Raw genomic sequence first — 26,158 nt, 5'->3', positions numbered from 1 at the left:
GTGTCATTGGATTTGTTCTGTCTCCCCTTGCCTCCGTCTGAGCGATGGCTTAATTAGCTGGCATTATCAGCTCTGGCAGCAAACTAGCGAGCGTATGCCAAGTGACTCTGTTATCTCCCTTGATGCCGATGAGCCACCCAGGAACAAACAGTACTTCAGCTCTAGTTAAGCAGTTGATTTGCCTGCTACGAAAAGGCATAGCAGCCCTCGCTGGTTTTATATCCTGTGGGGTGTGGCTCCATGACTCAGCACTTCCTAGGCCTGCCCCACCCCTGCTTCTGTTGTTCCCGCCTCTCCTGCCTACAAAACCTAGGATCCAGCCAGGCCTGATTGTCATCAGCTGTGTCTGGAGGCATGGCCTGGGGGGGGGAAGAGTCAGGGGACGGAGGCCTCGTTATCTCTTCCACCTGGCCTGCCTCTGGCTCCTGGAGCTGAGCCAGGGAAGCCGGTGCTCCTGAGGTAAGTCCTGACGGCCCTTCCTCCTCACTTTCCGAGTCACTTTCTGGCAGGGGGCCCGGCTCGGGGGGGGGGCGCAGACACAACAGGATTGTTGACTAAGTTGTCAAGTTGCATTCCTCTGCAGCTTTTTCAAGGTAGGCCAAGGGCAATCTACGAGTCATTGTTCCACGATTACATGTTTGCCCAAATTTGTAGCTTAATTGTATGAATGGATTAATTAATTATGTGCCATCAAGCTGGTGTCAGCTCTCAGAAAGCACATAGATCGATTTTTCTCCATTACAGTCTGTCCTAACCTGATCTTTCAGGTCTTTCAGTGGCGCAGCCATCACCACTGCAATAGTCTATCCACCCTTCTTTCTTTCCAGTTCTCCCAGCATTAGAAAGCTAGGTGTTCACATAATGTGCCAAAAGTAGGATAACTTGAGTAAGAATTCAAAGTTGATTTGTTTGATAATCCATTTGGTTGTTTTCTTGCTTGCCAATGGCATTGTCAGGAGTTTTTTTCCAACACCAAAGTTCAAAGATGTTAATTCTCTTCCAATTACGCGTCTTCAAAATCCACCTTTAACTTAACGTAGAGTCATAGAGACTACCATAGTATGTTGTCTATACCTACAAAGCTCAATTCTGTTACAGCGTCAGAAAATTTTTCCAAGGGCTTCATGGCTGCTCTACCAATTGCTAGTCTAAGGCATATTTCTTGGCTGCTTGTTCTTTTACTGTTTATAGTTGATCCTAAAAGGTAGAAGCTATCCATTACTTCAATAACTTTGCAATTCTAAGGCTAATTGTACCAGTTGTCATTAATGACCTTCTTTATATTTAATTTTGGTCTCATTTTTTTCACTATGCTCCTTGACTTTTATTAATAGACCTTGCAGATCCTTTGGAATTCATACAACTATACCAGAGGTGGGTTTCAGCAGATTCTGACCAGTTCTGGAGAACCGGTAGCGGAAATTTTGAGTAGTTTGGAGAACCGGTAGTAAAAATTCTGACCGGCTCCGCCCCCATCTATTCTCTGCCTCCCGAGTCCCAGCTGATCGGGAGGAAATGGGGATTTTGCAGTAACCTTCCCCTGGAGTGGGGTGGGAATGGAGATTTTACAGTATCTTTCCCCTGCCATGCTCACCAAGCCATGCCACACCCACCAAGCCACACCCACAGAACCGGTAGTAAAAGAAGTTTGAAACCCACCACTGAACTATAGCCCTGCTCCAGGGGTGCGGGGGCACATGAGGCCCACCCAAGCTCTGTTTTCGCTGACAGAGGCACTGTGGACCAGTCCTTTGCTGTTTCCAGGGTGGCCCCACGGGCTAGATCCAGTGGTGGGATTCAAATAATTTAACAACCGGTTCTCTGTCCTAATGATTTCTTCCAACAACCAGTTTTCCAAACTGCTCAGAAAGTTAACAACCGGTTCTCCCAAAGTGGTGCGAACTGGCTGAATCCCACCACTGGCTAGATCTAACCACCCTGTGGTCCGGATCCGGCCTGGGGGCCTTGAGTTTGACACCCCTGATATAGAACAACAGAGCTGTGGAACAATATGATCAGACTGATTTTGTTTGGTTGTTGAATACAGCAGTGATGAACTAATGGATTTCCCCCCTTTTTTAATTAAAAAGAAAAGGATGTTTTCATTCCATCTCAAACTGCTTTAAATAGTATGTCACAATTGTGTCTGCCTCTCTGTTTGCTGACCCCTAGTAAAGATTTCCTTTCTGCTTCACAGTGGCTAATGCAAAAAGGCCCTCTGTGCACACGTGCGCGGCACACACACAGATCTGCAGAAAGACTGCTATGGCCTGCTGAATTTAAGGTAGTTGCCAGGACATTGGGGGCAATTTTATGTGGCATGAAAAACTCCTTAGTCAAAAGTGAATAATAACAAGTGCTATTTTTAATTGGATAAGAATTTTTCTTATCAATGTATCGGATTTCACAAAAGGTTATGGAATCAGAAGTCAAATCTAATCAGAGGAAATTGCATTGCATCTAGTAACCATTATTGCAAAACATTTGCTAACAGCATGAGTTTTCTGCTAGAATAACTCACGAGATTAATGTGCAACCACCTGAACGCTGTTGTCAACTACAGTTGCCTAACAGCAACACTTGAATATGGTTATTAGCATGCATAATAATGCCCTCACTCAGTAGCAAAGTCTTCGTCCTTTGCTAACAATTGCAGGAAATACAAAATTCCCTTCTGTGTGTGTACAGACCAGATTACCATCTGGTCTGTCCCATATTTCCTCTCTCCTCTGCAAGTGATAATAGATTAAAACAAACGTTACACATCATCACCACGGCTAATGTCCTAGCACAGTGGAAATTCATTTCCCAAATTCCTTGATGAAAATATTGCAACCATCCCTTGCTTGCAGATTAGTTTGTGTGCTGGGCCTCTGAGCTGCTTTGTCCTTATGGCTGTTTAATTTATGGCCTGTGAAAAGTTTTATAACGCTGACTGACAGCCTAAGAGATTGAAGTTTCTCCCTTCATATACTTGTTGATTTAGCACACATTTGTAAGATCAGGAAGAGGAATCCCAGAGCATTGTTGTTGTTGTTGTTTTGCTATATTGTCTGATATTGCCTACACTAAGATATGAAGATACAGCTGCAATGCTATTAGTTCGTCTTACATTTGTCTAGGATAAATGTGATAAATCTTGCACACACAAAAAGCTTTTATAGCCTGCCTATTTTAGTTGGAGGAATGTTTTAGCCATTCTGAGACATTTTGCATCCGGGGCAGAACGCAAGTAGTTTTTTCCCAACTCAAGGTTTCTTAGCTCAAAGCTGGTTGAGTTATTCAAGTGCCTATAAATAATAACAGATTGCTTTTCTTTCATGACATCCAAACTTCATACGCTGCATTGAACATCATGATTACTTTTTTATGAGATATCATCCATCCATCCATCCATCCATCCATCCATCCATCCATCCATCCATCCATCCATCCATCCATCCATCCATCCATCCATCCATCTATCTATCTATCTATCTATCTATCTATCTATCTATCTATCTATCTATCTATCTATCTAGAGATAGAGATAGATATACTGTAGAAAGATAGATCAAAGATATAGGTATAGGTATAGATTAGATAGATAGATAGATAGATAGATAGATAGATAGATAGATAGATAGATAGATAGATAGAGATACACACACAGCTTTGGCACAAAAAATATATGCCTCAAGGCTAGTCTTGTCTGTATTTTATAAGTTGCTGTGATTTAGGCATTCTGGTGTTCCAGTGAAACTACGACTCAGCTACAACTTGAGTAAGTATAAATAGCCACTTCAAAAGCACAGTGATAGTGGTGGAATAGAGACAGTAGCATTGCTAGAATGGCCTTTGTGATGCTTTTACCACACACAGATCACATCACACTTGAGCGTGCCCTCACCGTATGCTTGCATGGAGGCGGGTCATCAATAGTACCAGAAACAATAGGATGGCATCATGTAACAGCTCCTTATCCTCTCCATACACAATGTCCTCCCATTTGCCAGAAAGAGCCTATAGCATCTCCTGCAGCAATACTCATGTCACATTCAGCAACTTGAGCAGAAGGTTGGACTAGAAAACTTCCAAGTTCCCTTCCTGCTCTATTCTGATTAATTAAATAACCCTGAACTCCAGCATGGGTTTTCCTTGATGTTCATTTCCTTAGTTAGCTTGAAACCTATGAGACGTTTATCATCATACTCTTGAAGTCATTGCAAAAACATTTGTACATCCAGAAAGGAAATGCTTGCCAACTTTTGTTGGTTCTGGACTTCCTTCACAAGCCAAGGCATGAGGATAGAAAATTACTTGCTTCTGTGGTGGATGAAGAAAGCAATGTTATTGGAGACATACTGTATTCCTGAGCATCTCCAATGAATTTAATGGATACATTGGGCATCATAATAACTATTGCAGTACAGGTAGTCTTTGACCTACAATAGTTTGTGTAGTGATCATTCAAAGTTATAACGGCACTGAAAAAAGTGACTTATCACCATTTTTCAGATTTACGGCCATTGGTCACATGATCAAACTCCAGACACTTAGCAACCGACTCATATTTATGCAGATCACAGGGTCATGTTATCCCTGTCAGGGTTCCAAGTAACACCACCAATGAAAGAAAATTCTGAGGCTTGAGTTTCCTTAAAGTTATATTTTATTAGAGATGTCATATTGGCACATCTGGGAAAACCCGAATCTGAAAGTTTCCAGGTTTTTCCCACCCAAAGAAAAGTTCAAGTTCTTCCCCAGCACCCACAAGTCCATCACATGGTTCAATCAAACGTTGTCCCCACTGGGGATGCCTCCCAGTTCCAGCCTTCCAGGTGCAGGGCAAGTTGACTTCTTGAGAAAGGAATGTTATTATGACTATATATCACCCATGTGCCATACAATCTCTCCGTCCCAGTTTCCCACAGTAGTAAACGTGGCAGGTCTGAAGGCCTAATAGAAAAGATGGCTTCCAGGCCTGACAATCCCCTTTTGAGAAGCAAAGTCAATGGGGAAACCAGATTCACTTAACAAAGGTGTTAGTAACTTAAGAACTGCAGTGATTCACTTAACAACAGTGGCAAGAATGGTTGTAAAATGGGGCAAAACTCACTTAGCAAATGTCTCAGTTAGCAACATCAATTTTGGGCTGAATTGTAGTCATAACTTGAGACTACCTGTATTATACCTGGAAATATTGTGCTCTTGACTGGGGAGGTTTCTATATAGCCAGTGTTTTCACAATCTTGCAATGAATGCTGTGCTGTTTTCCCCACTGCAGATGTGGTAAGTGGTGACCAGAGCCAGTCAGCGCTTCCTTCAGCTGGCCAATAATGGAGCTCCACAATTAGTCCTCACGGTACCCTATAACTCTTGCCAAATGTGTTTAATATGACAAAGTAACCAGTAAGAACACTGCAACTGGCTGATTGGAGACTCAGGGGAGAGACAAGTGTTAGGAAGTGGAGACTGAGATCTGGAAACTTTGCAATTTTAGAGTTTGGACAGTTGAGCTATAAGATAATCAAGCCTGTCTGCTCAGCAGGGGTGCTAGTATGAGATCCCAGTGATTGGCAGCACCAAAGTTTCATCTATTACAATGTCCTTCCTGTCGAAGATTACTTCAGCTTCAATTGCAACAATAAACGAGCACACAATAGATTTAAGCTTAATGTTAACCGCTCCAATCTTGATTGCAGAAAATATGACTTCAGTAACAGAGTTGTTAATGCTTGGAATACACTACCTGACTCTATGGTCTCTTCCCAAAATCCCCAAAGCTTTAACCAAAAATATCTACTATTGACTTCACCCCATTCCTAAGAGGTCTGTAAGGGGCGTGCATAAGAGCACCAACGTGCCTACCGTTCCAGTCCTATTGTTTCCTTTAGTTATATCCAATTAATATAGTCATTACATACTTATACTCATATATATGCTTATATATTGTACAATTATTTCATGCTTATGCTTATATATACTGTGTGACAAAATAAATAAATAAATAAAAATAAATAAATAAATGAATTTATCACGAACCCATCTGAGGTTTTTTCCAAGTTGACCCTCCAGTCTGTCTGCTCCTCCTCGCCCCTTATGCCATCCTGATGGGCACAGCAATTATATTGAGCATTAATTGCAAGTCCTTGGTTACAAAAGCCATTCAGAGCAAACAGGTTATATTAAATGAAATCATGATAAATGCTTGTTTGTCTCAGGAGGTCTTTGTCAGGAAAGAAAAAGGAAAGAATCTATCCAGTTTCTCAAAACAGCAGGCATGAAAATTACTTTTGTCAGTTGTGGGAATAAAACTCATGGTAACCTTTAAAATGCTGCTTCCGCTGAAGATCTTGTAAACTCAAGGGAGCTTTTGAAATACCTCGCAGATGACAGTTTTGAGCTAGACAATAGCCGATGATCATATATGAAAATCTTCCCTGCATGTACAGTTAGTTCTTGATTTACGACCACAATTGAGCCCAAAATTTCTGTTGCCAAGTTGTTAAGTCAGTTTTGCCCCATTTTATGACATTTCTGGCCACAGTTTTTAAGTGAATCACGGCAGTTGTTAAATTAGTAACATGGCTGTTAAGTGAACCTGGCTTCCCCTTTGATTCTGTTTGCAGTTTGGTTGCAAAAGAGGATCATGTGACCCTGGTACACTACAACTGTCATAAATACATGCCAGTTGCCAAGCGTTCGAATTTTGATCACATGACCATGAGGATGATGCACGGGTCATAAGTGTGAAAAGTGGTCATGAGTCACTTTTTAACTTTCAATGGTCACTAAATGAATGGTTTTCAGTCGAGGACTACCTATACTTGCAATATTGGAATGGAAAAAAATTGCTAATAGGAGCAAAAGCACAATAATTGAATAATATTTTTTTCCAAGTACCATTAGATAATATACCTAGAAAACAATCTTAATTGTTATTGAAATCAATTCAATATCAATAATTGGTGAAAGTAACAGGATCAGAATTATTAATCAGAATGGAGAATTAATAGAAATGTTTATCAAATTTAAGAAGGGCCACCCTTGTTATAACAAAACATTTTTTAAGAGAACTCAAATTTCAGAAGTGACACAAGGCCTTGTACAAAATTACAGTCCATAAATAGTTTCCAAGTTAAAATATATTCTACATTTTCTTTTAAAATTCAAATTTATTTTTAACACTAAATACATACTCACACAGCTTAGTCTGCCATTCTTCTAAAGAAATAATTATGTGAAATTTCCAGTAAGAAAATACAAAGTATTGTGGCAGCTGCTATTATATATAAAGCCAACCACAAACTATACTAAGGTTTAATCTAAGGTTTAATGATAATTTGAGGAAAAACAGCTGACAGAAAATAAAAGTCAGTACAGTGTGTAACATTTGTTTTCTTCTATTGTAAATTATCTTCCAGAATTATTGAGTTTTATGACACTGCCATCAAACATGAAAAAATAATCCTATCTAATTATTGCATTTCAAGCATTTTTTGGAATATGATTTTGGCAGTTAGCACTGGAGTAATATGATTTTGGTATATCAGCACAGCACTAATGTAACAGAAAAAAGTATTTTTTCCTCTAATTATAATATTCACAGTGAATTTGATGTTTACTTTTATTGGCATTCTTATTATTGCACATCAATTGTCATGCTTAAATTCTGAATCCTTTTAATTATACAGTGCTTGACTTTAACAGATTAACAGAGTTGGAAGCGACTTTGTAGGTTATCTTGTCCAATCCCCTGCCCAAGCAGGAGACTCTACACCATTTCTGACAGATGGCAGTCCAGTCTCTTCTTGAAAGCTTCCAGTGATGAAGTTCCCACAACTTCTGAAGGCAAGTTGTTCCACTGGTTGATTGTTTTCACAGGCAGAAAATTTCTCCTTATTTCTAGGTTGAATCTCTCCTTGATCAGTTTCCATCCACTATTCCTTGTCTGGCCTTCAGGTGCTTTGGAAAATAGCTTAACCCCCATCTCTCTGTGGCAGCCCCTCAAATATTGGAACACTGTTGTCATGTCTCTCCTGGTCCTTCTCTTCTTGTTTATTTTTGGAGGATCTTTTAATTAAAGTGTATACACAATCTCCAAGAGATGTGTCGTAACATTTTTCAAATATGGCCAAATTTCAGAATTTTGGTTATTTTTCTCTACTAATCGTTTACAGGTAGTTCTCAATTTACAATTATTCATTTAGCTACAACAGCACTGAAGTTATGACCATCACAGCATCTCCATAGTCAGGTGACGAACATTCGGGCACCTGGCAACACTACATTTCCACATTCTCCTCAGCCCATACAGAGGACTTTTAAGCCTGAAAACTCAACTCAGTTACATCTCAACCCTTGAGCATGAAGGTCTACAATCCAACTATTTGAGAGCCTGGCAATGTAGCTTTGAAGATTCCGGAAAGAATATTTCTGTTTTACAGAATTCTCTAGGAATTAAGAGATCCTTTTAGCGATATTAGGAGCTCCCATTTTCTAGAGATTTAGTGCTATTAGGTAATCACTATTTTATAATTTATGATTTGTAATGCTGGTGTTAAGTCTGTCACACAAAATGAAAATAAATGATCCTTCCTTGAAAAGAAATCATTTGGACCAATGTTTCTCAACCATAGCAACTTCAAGATGTGTAGACTTCAACTCCCAAAATTCTCTAGCCAGCACTGCTTAAGGTTAAGAAACGGTGATCTATATAGTTACATATGCATTCCCAGGGCAGAATTAACTCAGAATTTCAAAATAATATCTCTGCTTTTTCTAGGCTCAAGAACATTTATTATTTGAAGTTTTAATCAGAGATTCTGCTTTTGTCTGTGATTAATCTTGAAATCCAGTAGAAGATTTTTTTTAGGCTGAGGAAAAAGTCCTCCTCCTCCTCCTCTCCAATACACTTCTTTTTAATACAAATAGTTTAAAAATCAATTAAATATACACAGCCAGCAACATCGATGCATTGATAAACAAACCAACTTACAAGGTCTCAACTGAAGAGAAACAGTTTAATTTCTGTCTTAAAGATGGATTCCTAGGTTGAGTGTGATGTAGAAGAAAGTCCAGCTTCAAAGCATCTAAGAAATTGGGCTACTCCATCTTTTAAAGCTTACTGGATGCAATGGACTTGCTTCAAAGGAGACTTGACATATATAAGTGTTTACAAATCTAAACAGCTTAATGACCGTTCAAAACTCAAATTCTATATTTTAAACCGTGATTCCCCACAATAAGATTGAGTTATGTATTTTGAAAAGTATTCTTGCTCTGGTGTTTTTATTTTGCCTGCCGGAAATAAAATAATTTTGGACAATAGACAAAAAAAATCTTTGTGTACAATAATAATATTGGTTTATTAAAATATATGTCATACTTAACATGGAACTCCTGTCCTCAGACAGATAGAAACACAAACATACCCAGGTCTACCCAGAAGCAAACTCTATTGAATAAAATGGAAAATACTCTCAGGCAGTTCCATATAGGATGTCGGTCATACTTAATAGTTAATGATATATAAAATGTTATTTAAATTTGATGCATAAACTAGAAGGTGTCACCACTTTTTTGTTATTAAAAAAAACCCTTTAATATGCTGAAAGCTGGGTTACATACACAGATACACATGTGACATGCTCTCCCTGAACAATAAAGCATTTTCTTCCTCAAGTGGAACTTGGATACATTTCATTTGCAGCAGAAAGCATTGCAGAAGCTAGCTATCATTATTGCTCCACTTGAAATATTCGTTTCTCTTACCAAATGATTTCCCCTGTAATTGATGTCATAAAGAATATCTGTGTTAAGTTGTCTCCATTTCCCCAGGTTTCAATCCTTATGATGATCAATTATTTATATACAGACTAGATGAAAGGCAAGGTTGTAATGACCCAGAGGGCTTTAATAGTGACATCATAAATCTTAAGAGTGGAGCTCAAGTGGGTGATATTAACAAAAAACAGTGCTGGATGAGCGCATTTCACTTTTTGTTGAAGAAGCAGCATTGGGCTTCCCTCTATGAATCAATTCTTTTAATAGAGTAGGATCTTTAGCTTATACATTTTTACTAGCGCTGGGCTGAAAAGGTCTTGCAGGTTTGTGCAAACATTCCCATTTGGTTAGAATGAAAATGAAATATTTTTCATTTTTCCTCCCCCGAAGAAGTAAGAAAATACAGTTCATTTCTGAGGGGTTTGGCCTTGGGTTCTTTATATTTTCCTCAGTTGGGAGATAAATATATCTAAGATATTACCAATGAGGTATTTGCAGGCAACGTGGCGTGCAAATTATCCTCCAGTTGGCATGTACACAAATCCAACATTAAATAAAACATTACTTTAAGAAAACAGCCAAAAGACTGTCAATAATGCTCACCTTTTGTGGGATTGGTCAATTTCCTGGGATTGAATTCAGTGAAATTTCTATACAGTACATATACAGATATTTCTACAGTTGGGACCACCAGCAGAAGTCTTAGAGACTAGAAGTAGTCCCTGGATCACAGTGTAGGAACTGTTGCCAAAGAATAAAGTGTAGCCCTTCAAAATTACGACCCAATATAGATTCTGGAAGACACTGTTTCTGACAAGCTACAGTATATTGTGGCCTTCTGAGCAGACTCCCTAAATTGAATTGATTTGTAAGGGAAATTAAAATGGAGTGACTGCTACAATTAGTGTGAGTTCCTTTGTGAAATAATTCCCATTTGTCCTTTGGGCACTATAAGTTGATAAGTGTATCTACAAGTCTGGGGGATAGTGAATTCTAAATTATAAAGTCATCTTATCTGGAAATCAAACCATATCAACAGCTGGGATTTACAGTGTCATGAAGTGAAATGTTTCAGGTGCACTAAATTAAATGTTTCACCGTCTGTATATCACTCAAAGTTTGAAAATGGCATATTAAAGGCAAGGACACCCTCTAAAAGACTGATCTGCCTTTCTTAAAATAGTCTTTTTCAACTTTTCTATATACTGATTAGCTAATAGTGACTGGGAGTTAAATCTTTGGTTAATTCAAAACTGTTTCAGATTTTCCTTTCACAAAAACTGTGTAAGTCTACAAAGTGTAAAGGCAGATAGATTGAGGAATTTCTTCAGACTGATGGACTGAAGATAAGGCGAAAGAACTTTTCTTCGAAGAACTTCTGTGGGAAATGAAGGATGCTCTGGATATTTATTTACCCAATGCTTTCTGAAATACACACATATTGTTTGAGGAAGAGTTCTCTGTAATCGAAACACTATTTCAATTACTGGTTTGCTAGGTCTTACTAATAATGACCACAGGGACACGATCTCACAGTGGATATTTCATTGTGGACATTTTCAAATAGCTTTTGAAATAACATAGAAGTCTGCATCTAGACATCTAATCTTGCAATTTAGTAAGATGGGAAAAAACTGCTTTCATAGTTCTGTTCAAGCGCATACATTTTTCTCAACTGCGTTTGTCTAAAAGAGCAGTCCGATGCATGCCATATGAAATCATCCATCTCTTCAGACCACACGTCTCAAATTCTACTACGTAGATTCATAGGACTTTGGGAACCAAGAGCCTCTTGGTTCCCAGGATGTTACTCATTGCATACCCTGCTGAGGAAACATTTTACACAGATATCACAGATATCACATTCTATGAAAAGTAGAGCCTGGGAGTCCTGATCTTTTGCTCCTGCACCAGTTAGAAAAGACTATAAAGAATGTTATGTTACAATCTGTCTTTTAATTTGTCCAAGTTATTTTCCTCTATAAAAAGAGATTTCTGGTTTTCTCAGCATTCTTTTGCCTTTGTTTTGACGATACTTCTCACCATATCATTTCAAGGCAATCAAGGGCGGCATTGTCAATTATATACTTCTTCATCATTCTGTAGCCTCACTGGTTTTCTCTCCACCCAGGAGAAAAGTTCTCCCTTGGGATTTGAATGAAGCATGACACGCCAAGGAAATTGCCAACTACAGGAGAGATTATGGTACAATGAAGATTAGAACACTTGCATCTTTCAGCCATCTTGTAACTAATGGAAGTGCCAGACTGCCATATGCCATCTGCAACAATTTTACTTAGCATGCTAAATGCTAATGTTCCCAAAAGGGTGACCCAAACAAGGAGGAAAACTCTCACAAAACAATTAACATCTATTCTTGGATACAGGAGAATAATCCCTTTGTCATTTCATATTTCATCCAACACAAATGTAACATTTCCCCCTTTATTCAAGTTGGTATTAATAATAATTTTAAAAGCCTTGTCTCTTGAAAAGATAAATGTTATGTAAGGATGGAAGCCTTAAATATATTTATTGTGTTTTTGTTTTGTTTTGTATTTCAGCCCTACAGACCCCAGTAAGGAATTGTACTCTGGACTCTTCAATCATGAGGGAAGCTAGCATGTCAAAAGGAATTTCTGCTCTCATTCTACACTGTCCCCATAGATTGGCCTATTGATTCCTCAAGGCCACCCATCCTTTTGGGTACATAGATTTGTCTGTGGGGATTTCTTTTGCCAGGATTATTACATGTGATGGTGCAGAATTATTTTGTGGCATTCTTGGAAGAGACACATTGACCTACATAAGGAATGCAAATGCATTTATTTATTGGCGTTACCTGAAAAATCATATTTGTCCTCTACTGTAGAGTGTGTTTAATGATAAAAATGGTTGCCATAATACTAAGATCAGAACCAGTAAGAATACTTCCTTGTTTTCCTTCCTTCCTTCCTTCCTTCCTTCCTTCCTTCCTTCCTTCCTTCCTTCCTTCCTTCCTTCCTTCCTTCCTTCCTACCTACCTACCTACCTACCTACCTACCTACCTACCTACCACCATCTGAATTGAGGTCTAACTAATGTTTTACAAATGAGAAAGAGAGGTAACAAAACAGTAGATTTGTCGAACGTCTCCCAAGCTAGTCTTTAGTTGTACAGAATTAAAGCTTTGGGCAACTCAGAGGTCAGCCATTGCATTACTTGGTTCCAAATCTAAAGTACTTCAGGGAATTTAGCAAGGCACTTTGTGAACAATGCCTTCCTGGAAAAATAGTTGCAGGGAAGCAAGCTTTGGTTGGATTAGGACAACATAAAGAAGCCGATGATACAACTGAATGGTGGTATTTCACCTGCCAGGGATTAAAGTATGTATAAGTAAGTGGGCTCTGAAACAGATAAACACAATTCTTAGTGCACAATCTGGAAAAATTACAAAGGAGAGAAGGCAACGCAGGTGGAATATATTAAGTGTTGGCCAGAAGAGAAATGCTATCTATAAAATACCAGCTAATTCTGGATATGAGTAAAAAATACATTTCTCAAATAAATGTCTATTAAAAGATGCCTCAAGCCAATCTAGTATTATACCTGCTATTATTTGGACACTGTCTTCTTAATCCCAGCTCTGTGAGTGATTTAGCTGTGGAGGCACACTGGTGGAAAGAAAGCATCTGATATCACTATAGATAAATTCCATTACAGTATCATATATTGCAAACTCAAAATTGGGGACTGAAAATGTCACTGTTTCAGCTCTGATTCTATAAGCTTGTCAAAAATTAAAATGATATTCTAATTTTTTTTAAAAAAAGAACCAATTTTAGGATTAGCTAGCTAACAATCATCTATCTATTTTTGAGTGTTTGGTTTGGTGGTTAAAGCATCAGACTAAAAACTGAATTTTAGTCTCGCTTTAGGCCCAAAGCCTGTCAGGTGATCATGAGCTAGTCACTTTCTCTCAGCTCTAGGAAGGAGGCAGGGGCCAACCATTTGCAAAAAATTTGCCAAGATAACTGTAGTAGGGTGTTGTCCAGGCAGTCACAAGAGTCAAGACAGATTTAAAGGCACACACATGCCCACATGTGTACACACACACACATCTCCAGTTGCTATGGACATCAATTTGTTCTCCTGAAAATAATATTGTCTCTGAAACATAAAATATTAGATGGACGTTTTCATTATAAAGCATTATTTTCTTAACCACACACACCGGGGTTAAGAATTACAGAAATAATGCATGAGAAACATTTTTATATTTGGAACACAGTATATGCTAAGCAAGTATTATTACTGTTTATTATAACAAGTGTTCCAATAACCTCTGAAAGAGGCAAAAATACAAGAGATTTATTTTATTTTCCTTAATCGTCTATAACACCTTCCTCCTATTGAAACTGGGATTTTTATTTAATAGTTTTTAAAAGTGCCATTGAAATATTTTAACATGGTATTTAGCCTGTGATATATTCATAAAAACAAATAAATAACACATTTTTCTTCATTATTCAAGTCGTACAACTGGAGTCTTAATTTTTGTTTGCAATCAATTAATAACCACAACATTTATCATACAAATTATCTGAACTGGTATTTCTGTTTCAGGGCTCTGGATTTATTTTCATGATGTTACAGATGTCGTATTTTATCACAGAGTGGGCTTTGTGTTCAGCCACACTTATACAGGAACAAAAAAGGTCATTATGTCACAATGAAGCGAGAACCATTGTTATGTTACTTTTCTCTTTAAGAACCACCTAGTGGGGAAATGTGATACAACATACTGTACCTTATGTTTTCTTAGTGATGCAACTTTCTTTTATTTTCGTTCAACTTCTTCCACTTTTCTTCCGTATTGATTTGTGCCATGTTTCAAGGTGGAGGAAGCCTGAGGAGGAAGAAAACAACAACTATACTTCACCTTCAAACTGCGTTTTGATTTGTCAACCATTAGCTTCTATATAAAGGAAAAAGTTAAAGGGTGGGGCATGAATGTCTTTTAAGGCAGTCTTCCTTAACTTGTTCTGGAAATATCTCTGCCTGGATTCCCAACTTTGAGTTCTACTGACTAGAAATTCTAAAGGGAGAGTTACAGTCCCACTGGAAAGTCACCGTAACATCCTTTATTTTTCCTTCCGATAGAAATCACATGAAAAATAAAATCACCTCCTTCCTCCAAGAATGTGAGTTTGGCTACAGGTTGTTTTTTTGTTTTTTTAGATGGATGTGCCACTCTGTGGCATGTTAACCTTTACACCAGTGTTTCATAGATTTGGCAACTTGAAGATGTGTGTATGTCAACTCCTAGACCTCCACAGCCAGTATTACTGAGTGGGGAATTCTGGGAGCTGAAGTCCACATATTTTCAAGTTGCCAAGGTTGAGAAACGCCGCCTTAGAATAAGGTAAAGTGAGATTGATATCAGATATGGAATGCCACTGCCTACAGAATAATGTTATACTTTCTAACGCCACAGAATAAAAGAAAAAAACAGCAGGTTTTTTTTTTAAAGGTATGTTTTATCTGTCCCACCAACAGCTGGAGCAACTTAGCAAAACAATGAGTAAGAAGCCCATCCAGGCACCTACTTTTTGTAGAAATACAATTATCTATCTGTATTTCCAGAAGAAATAGATTATTCACCTATTATTCTATTTAGAGCTGAACACTTTGGAGCCCTCAGATAACAAATAAAACAAAAATACAACTATCTTCCAATCTGGTCCTGTTGTTACAATAATACTCCACATTACTATATGCCGGAATGTCTTGCATTAGTGCTGGTAGAGGAAAAAAGCCCTGACTTGTCATCAGAATTGGGAAACTGAATGATAAATTTAACTGGAACAAGTAGAAATCCAGGGAATGTTGTATTATAGGACTTGAACTATTTTAAAGAAGGATGGAGGTCTATAATAGAATGTATACTTAGCATGCAAAAGATCCTGGCATCTTCCACTTTTAACTCTGGAGGGCTGTTGATGTCCAGTATGTAGGCAAAACTGGTGCTACAGAGATCATAGATCTTCATTTGGCTAAAGCGGCCATCCTCCATCAGCAGCTTTCCAAATGAAACAAGGACCTTAGAATCCTAGCTTTTTCCAATTTATAATCGAATGGCCTATTTGCATTGTGTTTACAGACAGAGAAAGAAGCTCTGTTCGATCTAGAGTTTTGGATTTGAGCATTTTAGCCTTGGGTGCTTCTCCAGTAGGTCTTTATATACAACAAATATACACTGTTGTCATGGCAATACATCCGAAGAATGTCCTCTTCAAATAATTGTTTCCTGTATTTTCTTCATAATAGTTTGATGATTCATATGCAGACATTCCATACAAAATAAGTGAATCATGGCATTCACGTTGCATTCAAATGGCTCCTAACGGCTACAGCATGCCAAAAAGGTGGATTGGTGTCTGTCTTGCAAAGTAGTCCAGACAAGAAGCACACCCAGGTATTTTAGTTCCGCTTTATTGAAAGGCTACATTAACAGAATCTTGCAAATCTGAAAATAAGCTCTTCCTTCCTGTCACCTTTACAGGTCAAGAAACTAGGGTGGGTATCTTCTGGGACCTTTACCACACCCACACTCCTTCTGCAGATTCAGGTGCCACTTGTCTAATTGTTGTCTAGTCTGCAGCTCTTCTCATTGTCTTCAGAGTTCATTCCTACATAACATTACAGGCAGAGGGGGGTTTCAGCAGGTTCTGACCAGTTCTAGAGAAACAGTAGCGGAAATTTTGAGTAGTTCAGAGAACCAGTAAATACCACCTCTGACTGGCCCTGCCCCCATCTATTCTCTGCCCCCAAATCCCAGCTGATCGAGAGGAAATGGGGATTTTGCAGTAATCTTCCTCTGCCATGCCCACCAAGCCATGCCATGTCATGCCACGCCCACCAAGCCACATCCACAGAACCAGTAGTAAAAAAAATTGACACCCACCACTGATTACAGGTTGAGAGCTAGCATTTATCTGGCTATTTAATATTTCTGTCAAATATTTTTATTTATTTATTTATTTTATTGTTCACATTTTTATACCGCCCTTCTCCGAAGACTCAGGGTGATGTGCAGCAAATAAAACACAAATACAATTTTTAAAAAAATACAATATATAATTAAAAATCTAATTCCATAAACTGAATATTTAAAATATGTGGCTAAAATTATGCAATAAAATAACCCCCTTAAAAACCCTCGATTAAAATTTATCATTAGGCCAGCCCTGCTTGATGAAAGAAGAAAGTCTTAAGCTCGCGCTTGAAGGTCCGAAGATCAGGGAGAAGACGTAGCCCCACAGGTAGTTCATTCCACAGGGCCAGAGCCCCCACAGAGAACGCTCTTCCCCTGGGGGCCGCCAGCCGACATTGTTTGGCCGACAGCACCCTAAGGAGGCCCTCCCTGTGAGAGCGCACAGGTCGATAGGAGGCTACTGGTGGCAGCAGACGGTCCCGTAAATATCCCGGTCCCATGCCATGGAGCCATTGACCAACATGTCAGTTTAAAACCCCAGATCAGGGGTGTCAAACTCAGCGCCTGGGGGCTGGAACCGGCCCTTGGGGTGCTTAGATCAGGCCCATGGGGCCACCCGGGACACAGCAAATGACTGGCCTGTGGTGCCTCTGCCAGTGAAAATAGAGCTTAGGAGGGCCCAGGTGCTCCGTTTTCGCTGGCAGAGGATTGCAGGAGGCCGTCGCAGCTGAAAATGGAGATTGGGAGCCTGTTTTCGCTGACAGAGTGCTTGTGCCCCCACAGGCACCCCTGGCACAAGTGATGTCGAGCTGGTCACGCCTATCTGGCTCCCTAAGGTCAAACACAACCCTAATGCGGCCCTCAATAAAATTGAGTTTGACAGCCCTGCCCCAGATGATATCTATCCAAAGGCTATTCAATCTATTGAATCTATCCAAAGGCTATTCTACTGAATATGCTATTCAATCATTTTTTTAACCCGCCATTTCAAAAGAGAAAGCGGTGGAGAAACGTAGGAAAGTTACAAATGTAGCATGATGCCATCTACACCCCCTGTAACAGTCCTTGAATGTAGCCGGGCAATAGCACATCGAAAATGTCATCTGGGAAGCAGCCCAAGTCTTTCCCACCAGTTAGGGGATTATATCTGCTATTCTCCCAACCACCCTGTTGCAAATATTCTAATATATACTTTCTTTTCAAAAATACCCCTTGCAATATTTAGTTTGGGCTCTCCTGAGCCTTATTATCGCTCACCCTAACCCATTTCTAGCATCTTTGCTTGCCATCACAGTAAAAATGTAGTTTCACTGGTCACGACAGCTCTAACTCTGCAATCTGATTTCACGTTCTAGGATAGAAGGTGAAGTTTTTTGGGCGTCCTTAGCAGCATGTTTTTAGCTCCTTAGCTTTATTGGAGGATGACTCCTGTCTGTCCAAGAACCCTCTCTTCCTGGGACAAATATACACAATCCCATCAATAGTGACACCTAGTGGGGAAAGAAGGAGAAGCCGCAGTAATTAAATTTTCCATCATGCAAAAAATGTGGGGGATGGACACCTGTGTTGCTGTTTCTTTGCCTTAATGCAATATTTCCTTCCTGATCTCTTCGCAGAAAATGACACTCTTCTGAGTCATGTTACACAGCTCATTCATTTGTGAGTCAGTCTTACAAAGTTTGGTGGGAGTTACATAAGATATTTGTTCATGGACTGAGAGGGTGGCTGTTTAATCCATCATGACAAAGTTTGGCATGAATGTGTAAGACATCCAGAATTTGAGTAAAGCTGTCTTTCAAAATAGGGCTTTTCTGAAGAGTTTTGCTATTGTTCCCTAGTCCATGGCCCCACCCAAAAAATTCCATCTCAGCCTTAAGGCCTGTCTTTTACACACAAGCAGATACATGTTTGAACCAGTACTTTGCAATAGTCCTTGAGCTGACATTTTCTTTTTGTTCTTTTGGAATGGCAGTACTAGAAACTCCATTCTTCAGTGCTGTTTCTTCCATGACAACTCAAACAGCCAAATGTCTGAGCCTAATTTGTGACTTTAATTAGTGCTTGTCATTTTAGTATATTATGATTTATCGCAGGGTGATTACAAACTTTGGAGGGGCTTTTGTGCAACCTAAATAAGAATAAATTAATGCTATAGATGACAGCTTGTTGCGATCTAATTTTGTGATACATAACTTACTCCAAAATTTACCAGGTAAAGTGCCCTAAAGGCAACATCTCCCAAGACATCCTCATTCAACTGGTTCTAGCTTAACTCTTCCTCCATGCCTGCGGGGCGGGTGGTGGTGGTGGGAAGGCAGCTTTTAAAGGCCTTCAGAAGGCTAGGAAGGCTAGGAAGGTGGGGGTCTGTTGGATCTTATAGGGGAAAGCAGTGGTGAAATATGAACCGGTTTACTACCGGTTTGCTGGTTGCGCATGCGCGCTGAGTGCCAAACGTGTGCTGCGTGCACACATGTGCAGTGTGCACCATGCACCAAATGCGAGTTGCGCACGTGTAGTGCACGCCAAAAGGGGGCATGGGATAAGTAGAACAGCGCGCATGGTGGTGTGTATGTGATAACCTGTGGCACGTGATCTTTTTTTTCCTTTTAAAAGCATTTTTTTTTTACAAACCTATTTGGCTGTAAAAAAATGCTTTTAAAAGGAAAAAAAAGACTCTGACGATTGTGCGGCTCAGCTGTGATTGTCAGAGCCTTTTTTTACCAGGGGTGAAATCAAATTTTTTTTGCTACCAGTTCTGTGGGTGTGGCTTGGTAGTCATGTGACTGGGTGGACATGGCCAACATGATGTCACTCATGTTTGTCTTCCTTCCTTCCTTCCTTCCTTCCTTCCTTCCTTCCTTCCTTCCTTCCTTCCTTCCTTCCTTCTCTCTCTCTCACACAAACACACACACCTGGTCTGAACAGTAGCTGCTATAGGAGAAGGAAGAAAGTGCTCCAGGAGGGCAGGTGGGTGGCCCGGCCCGGAAGCAGTGCGTCCCCCATCATGGACTGGATGCAGGCAGCGGAGCCCGAGGCAGAGGGGAAGGCAAGCGGGCATGAGAGACCGCTGGGAAGGCAGCATGGAAGGCAGGCAAGCATGGCAGGGCTTCGGGGAAAGGAGTAAACTGCTAGCTTACTAGGCTTTAATGCGGCGCAGGACCCCTTTCCCCCTCTCTTCTCCCTCGCCAACCCTATCACTTCATAGCTCATCCCCAATTGTAAATGCTGCCATGGTTACTGGGAAAAATGCTGGAATAAATACATCAAGACCTGTGGCACAAGCCACCCGCCCCTCCCACCACTTTGCCACTCCATCTCTTTCTCATCGCCAGCAGCATCCACTCAACCAATGTCCCCAAAAACTTGGCCGATACTTCAACACTCCACGCACTTCCTTTCCTTTCCCCCCACGACCTTCCCACACCCGTGCAGCATCTGGTTCTGCAGTAAGGCAGCTGTGGGAATTGCCAACCCATAGGTGGGCACCAGGCTCCAGGAACCCAGGGGTGGGAAACCTTACGAGAAGGGGAGCAAGAGAGCAATGGGGAAATGGTGACACCCGATTCTTTCTCCTTCCCTCTCTTCTTTGGCTGGCTCAAGCGGTCACAGCTGTTTGTTGGCACTCTTGTCTCCCGGCTTAATCCTGCAGAGCGAAAAGAGTGTGAGAAAGACTGAGGAAAACCAAGATATCAAGGGCTGCGGGGAAGGAGCTAGCAGCTTACTCCCTTCCCTGAAGCCCTGCCATGCTTGCCTACACGGGCTTCTGCTTGCCTGCCTTCGCAAGCTGGCCACTGGGATGCCGGGAACGCAGCGTGGAAGGCAGGCAAACATGGCAGGACTGTGGGCCGTGGACCGGTTCAGGGGCGTGGCCAGCCAGCCACTGTTCCCGGTTCGGTGAGCCAGCCCCAATCTCCACTACCTATTGTCCCAAGCCGGTCTGATCCGGTGGCATTTCACCTCTGTTTTTTACTTTTTAAAAGCATTTTTTTACAATCTATTCGGCCGAATAGGTTGTAAAAAAAATGCTTTTAAAAGAGAAAAAAAAGGCTCTGACGATTGTGCGGCTCAGCTGTGATTGTCAGAGCCTTTTTTTTACCTTTTAAAAACATTTTTACAACCTATTCCTACCATTCAGGTGGGAAAAGCGAGCAAGCCAGAAAGAAGTGGCAAGCGGGCAAGTGGGCAACTGGGTGATTGGGTGGCATGGGCAGGGGGCCAAGGATTTTTGCTACCAGTTCTCCGAACTACCTGCCCCCATCACTACCGGATCAATTGATCCAGTCCGAACTGGGAGCATTTTACCCCTAGGGGAAAGGAAGTTCCACAAGGTCAGGGCTGCCACAGAGAAGGTGTGCTTCCTATCTCCTCTGTAATGACAGCATTAAAAAGGAAGAGATCAGGAGTGTTTTCACATTACCTGATGGAATGCATGGGTACCCTCTGGGAGAAGCAGCCCCATAAATAACCTGACCCTGTGCTACTGAGGATTTTGCAGGGGATAACCAACATCTTGAATTGCACCTGGAAAGAGACTAGCAGCCAATACAGCCAACACCGCAGAAGTATAATATCGGTGAACTTTGAAAAACCTAGAATTGCACATGCTGCTACATTCTGGACCAGCTGAAATTCCCAGATGGTTTAAGTTTGCCCCCTACTTTCAAATGTTATATATGTTGTATCTCCACATCTCGATATCATCATCATTGACTTCCTTAAGAGGATATATAGAAATGCATAGGTCTATGATCGTGTGTAAACTATATTATAATTTCAGAATTTTAAAAAGGAATGGGAGATGGAAAGAGGGGGAGTAAACCCCTTTAATATGGTCACTATATACAGCTCATTCTGTATCCATTGCCCTATTTTGTCAAAACATGATCTTCCCATATTAAATATGAAGCCATTCAAGCTGGCCCGATCACGTCTTCAAAGCTTGTGGAGACACTATTTAATCAACCATGGAAAATATCTTTGGAGTTTGGAATGATGTGATGTAATTTCTAGGCCAATCAAGTAATGGCTGCTTGGCACTGATCTGGAGAATACAGTGTATTTTAGACATCCCAAAATAGGCCAAAAGCTGGGTTTCATTTCATTTGACAAAAAGCGAGATAACATTGGGTGGAGAGATGACTAATCCTTGGAAGTGATACACAGCACGATGTCTACTTTAATGCACTTAAGAGAAAAGGCAGGACACTCGTTGGAATCAGCTGAGAATAAATCACCATGGCCATTTCAAGAGGTTGTGGGTATTGCATTAGGAAAGGAATTAATGATATTAAGAATCTTCTGCATAATCTATTTTAAAGAATTTCCACATGTTTCTAGTATCGAGATTATTAAAATAAATCACTTGAGTTGCTTATTTGGTGATTTTTTGCTTTGGATGTGATCTGAAAAATAATGTAAACAGAACAGTAGCACATTGTCTTCACGAGAGCAAAAAGTGACCATACAATTTTGTTCTCTGGAAGGTGAAGTCATGATGCTTCTTCCAGATATCCTTGGTGGTGCGTTATATAAGCAGCCTTCTCTGAGATCTTAAAAATAACAACAACAGAGTGATAAAGATTCCAAATCCACTTCCTGTAGGATTTTAAAAAATAAAAAATTGAGATTGTGCATATGCTGAACATATGGCTCCAATTAATACTTGGCACTGCAAACCAGAGATTTCCTCTGCACATTATTTCTACTATGGAAATCTGGTATATGAAGTGTGATACATGAAGCTGAACTGCAAATCCCGGTGTCCCTGACCTTTGGTTTTGCTGGCTAAGACTACTGGGAGTTGAAGTTCGCAAACGCTGGAAGGGCCACAGGTTTCCTACTGAAAAGCCCAACAGCATATGGTAAATTTCAGCGCTGTCTTGAGCCAGACAGAGATACAACAGTACCTCAAAACAATCTTAATAGCAAATAAAATAAAATAAAATGCTTTGTTAAGATTACATGTCTGGGTCATCTTCACATTTGCAGATACTACAGCAAGTTGTTCCAGCTTATCATGACCGCCAGCAACATCAGGTTCCCATCAGTTCAAAACAGAATGTTCAATGCTACATTTTTTTAAAAAAAGGCACAGTTGAGTTTAATAAAGAACATTTGTTGTATCCTGAATAACTGGTTGCCTGCAGAGAAAAGTGGCTGCTGCTCATACATACCGAGTTGCTTGAGTTGCTCTTTGGGGTAGAAGACAAAGTGCCTAACCTGCTTGCTGTTCAATGAAGTTGAGAATATCAGCCTTGAATGGAAGTCAGGGGCTGCTGGCTAACTTATCTAGCACAGAGCAGGTCATCTTGTACCTCGTGCCTTCTATTATCTCCCCTGCATCTGCCACTAGAGTGTTGGAAGGCATATCCTTCTGGGTTCAGTTCCAAGTGGGGAAAAAGACACTGGATTCATGGAAGTTGCTTGATTGATGACCAGGATTACATACCTTGGAGTTCTTGGGTGGGGGGAAGGGAAGAGATGCTGAGACTCCCTGGGTTTTATACCCTCTCTGGCTTTGAACTTCCTGGGGCACAGGAAGAGTATCCTGACTGGTTGCTGTCAGAGGTCATAGCTCACTTTTTAGGTTGTTAAATGTGGTTGAATATTGCTGGGTGATGCAGTGAAGGGCAATTAAATGGCTCTGCCTGAAGGAGGCAGATCTTTGTTATGTAGAATAGACTGGCCCAGGCCTTAATGGCCCATTAACGAAGGAGGTGGTGGTGGTGAGTTTCTGCCTCCCTTTTAGGGGAAATATTCTGCCCTTTTAATGTTTCCTAAAATATTTAATTTTCTAGGAGAGGGATGGGTTTTAACCTCCTACAAGAGGAAGCTGTTTCTTTTGTGCTCATTGACAGAGACAGCCCTCAAAGTCAACAATCTTCTCCAACTATGGCCTCCACTGAAATAACCTGAACGCTTTCCATTTCTGTAAATGAAGAGCACGGAAGACAGAGACCTTTTGGGAGTCTGAAAATAAGCAACTTCTCTCTTGTCCAGGCTTATTCTTTCTACTCCCTTCCCAGGAAAGCCCCCAGAACTGGAGAATTGTTCAGGACACAGTGCTAAACTTGGTCTCATGATCTTGGTTGTTAGGGTGCTTCCTAGGACTGCCATATCTGGAAAATGACTAGATGCAGGGGTGGGTTCTACTTACCTTTACTACCAGTTCGCAATGGGAACACGTGTGTGCGTGCACTTCTGCGCATGCGCAGCTCATCCATAATGACATCCGGGCAGGTGGGCGGAGCCTCCCGCTGCTTTTGCATGAACCAAACCGAACCGGGAGCAACTCACCACTGACTAGATGGCAGGGAATAGATAATCCCAGTGGTGGGATTCAGCCAGTTCGCACCACTTCGGGAGAACCGGTTGTTAACTTTCTGAGCAGTTTGATGAACTGGTTGTTGGAAGAAATCATTAGGGCAGAGAACCGGTTGTTAAATTATTTGAATCCCACCCCTGGATAATCCCAACCATTTACTGCCATCTAATGGTCATTGGATTTTTGCAGCCCAGATGCAGTCGCATGCCTTCGTATTCCATATGTTGGGTGTGAAAGTTCTCTAGCAGGATTTTTAGCAAGGCAGTTCACATGAAATTTAACTAAGGCTTTTATCAGTTCGTTTTTGCCCTCAGGCCAGAATCAATATTTGGCCTTACTGTTTAACCCTGCGAAGGTTAAGTGGTTGATTGAAATGTGGGTATTCATTACAGCCCCAGTAGCATATAAACAGCCTCTCCACACAGATACACTTCAAATCTTACACTGGGTTGTATTTTCCATTTCTCTTTCTTTTTTTTTTTCTTTTTTCTTTTCTTTTGCTGCCCAAAGTAGCTGTCATTTATACCCTAATTTATTAGAAGCACATGTTGAGTAATACTGTAGGTCATAATGTGTTTGCAGCTTCTGTCTTTAGTTACATTGCATAGCCAGTGTAAAAAAAAAAAGAGACAGAAGAAAAAAACCTTAAACTTTATTTTGTAATGGAATATTGATTAAAAGCTACTTGAGTTTAAAATGTCCAACTATCAAAAATGCAATGCCTTTGCATACTTCATATGCCAGCCCAGTTAGATGGTGTATTTTCCTACTCTATATAAATAATGGTTTTTGTGTTTCACATGAATCCATCATCGGACTGTGTTGAATTCTCAAATGATAATCGTCTCAATTGTCTGACAGTGAAGTTAACTAGGTAGAACTAATTCAAAATTACTGTGGACTAGGGTGGGGCAACCCATAGCCCTCCTAATGTTGCTAAAGTATCATTTCCAGCATTTCCTTCCATAGGCCATAAAATGAGGGCTGTGGGGAGCTGAAATTAAACATGTAGAAGATCACAGTTTGCTCATCCTTTCTTAAAGCTTTGCACTGATGTCGCCAGTGGTGAAATTCTCCGTGGGTTGCCACTGGTTCACTGCCCGTGCATGCATGGTATGTGCCAGATATGCGCTGTGCACATGCATGCACAATGCGTACCAGACACACACTACATGAGTGTGCATGCAAAGTGCGCACCAGACACACACTACATGAGTGCGCATGTACAAGTGCGCACCAGACACACACTACATGAGTGCGCACGTACAAGTGTGCACCAGACACACACTACATGAGTGCGTATGTACAAGTGCGCACCAGACACACACTACATGAGTGCGCACGTACAAGTGCGCACCAGACACACACTACATGAGTGCGAATGCACAAGTGCGCACCAGACACACACTACATGAGTGTGCATGCACAGTGTGCACCAGACACACACTATATGAGTGCGCATGCACAGTGTGCCCCAAATGCAGATTTTGGGTGGAAAAAGGAGCCGTTTGAAGGTTAGTAGAACAGCAAGGGGGGGATCACTGTGCCGCGTGATTTAGATTTGCTAGAAAGTAGGATTTCTTGCTTTCTACCGAATATAAATCACGTGGCACAGCTGATTGTAGGAAATACCAGTTCAGACGAACTGGTAGCTTTTTTTTTTTTTTTTTACTACCGGTTCACCCAAACCGGTAGCTTTTATTACTACTGGTTCACTCGCACTGGTGCAAACCGGTAGCATTTCACCTCTGGATGTCACCCTTAGTTGAATAAACATGAACAACTTTTTTTTTTCTGGAAATGTAGCACAGCAGTATAATTAATCAGAATTTGTGTAATGGTTTTTTTTTTAAAATGCAATTTTTACAGATTTGTCATTTTGGCCTCAGGTCATTCTGAAATTCTGCCTGCCATAAACCTTAAAACAAAACCATTTGAATGACTTAATAATGTCTAATAGGTCTGAAGACTTTGGATATAATTACAGTTCAAATAACTATTTATTTAACACATACAGCTGTTCCTCGGTGAACTAGAACTTCTTTTCTTCCACACAGGGAGCCTTGGAACTCTAACATTTGTCCACAAAT

At 40.5% G+C, this 26,158-nt stretch overlaps 1 long non-coding RNA gene across 2 annotated transcripts; it reads right to left on the bottom strand.

The window, feature by feature from the left end:
* Positions 1-9,369: 9,369 nt before the first annotated feature.
* Positions 9,370-15,945, bottom strand: LOC131189114 (uncharacterized). Of its 2 annotated transcripts, XR_009152920.1 has the most exons (4): positions 15,697-15,945; positions 14,558-14,656; positions 13,357-13,421; positions 9,370-11,956 (listed from the first exon to the last, which is right to left on the bottom strand). It is a non-coding gene; the product is annotated as an uncharacterized LOC131189114 (long non-coding RNA). The 2 variants fall into 2 exon arrangements; XR_009152919.1 differs by lacking the exon at positions 13,357-13,421.
* Between the last annotated feature and the right edge of the window lie 10,213 nt (positions 15,946-26,158).

This window comes from Ahaetulla prasina, chromosome 1, assembly GCF_028640845.1.
Source record: "Ahaetulla prasina isolate Xishuangbanna chromosome 1, ASM2864084v1, whole genome shotgun sequence".
NCBI lineage: Eukaryota > Metazoa > Chordata > Lepidosauria > Squamata > Colubridae > Ahaetulla > Ahaetulla prasina.
This window is presented reverse-complemented; position numbering and strand designations above follow the sequence as displayed.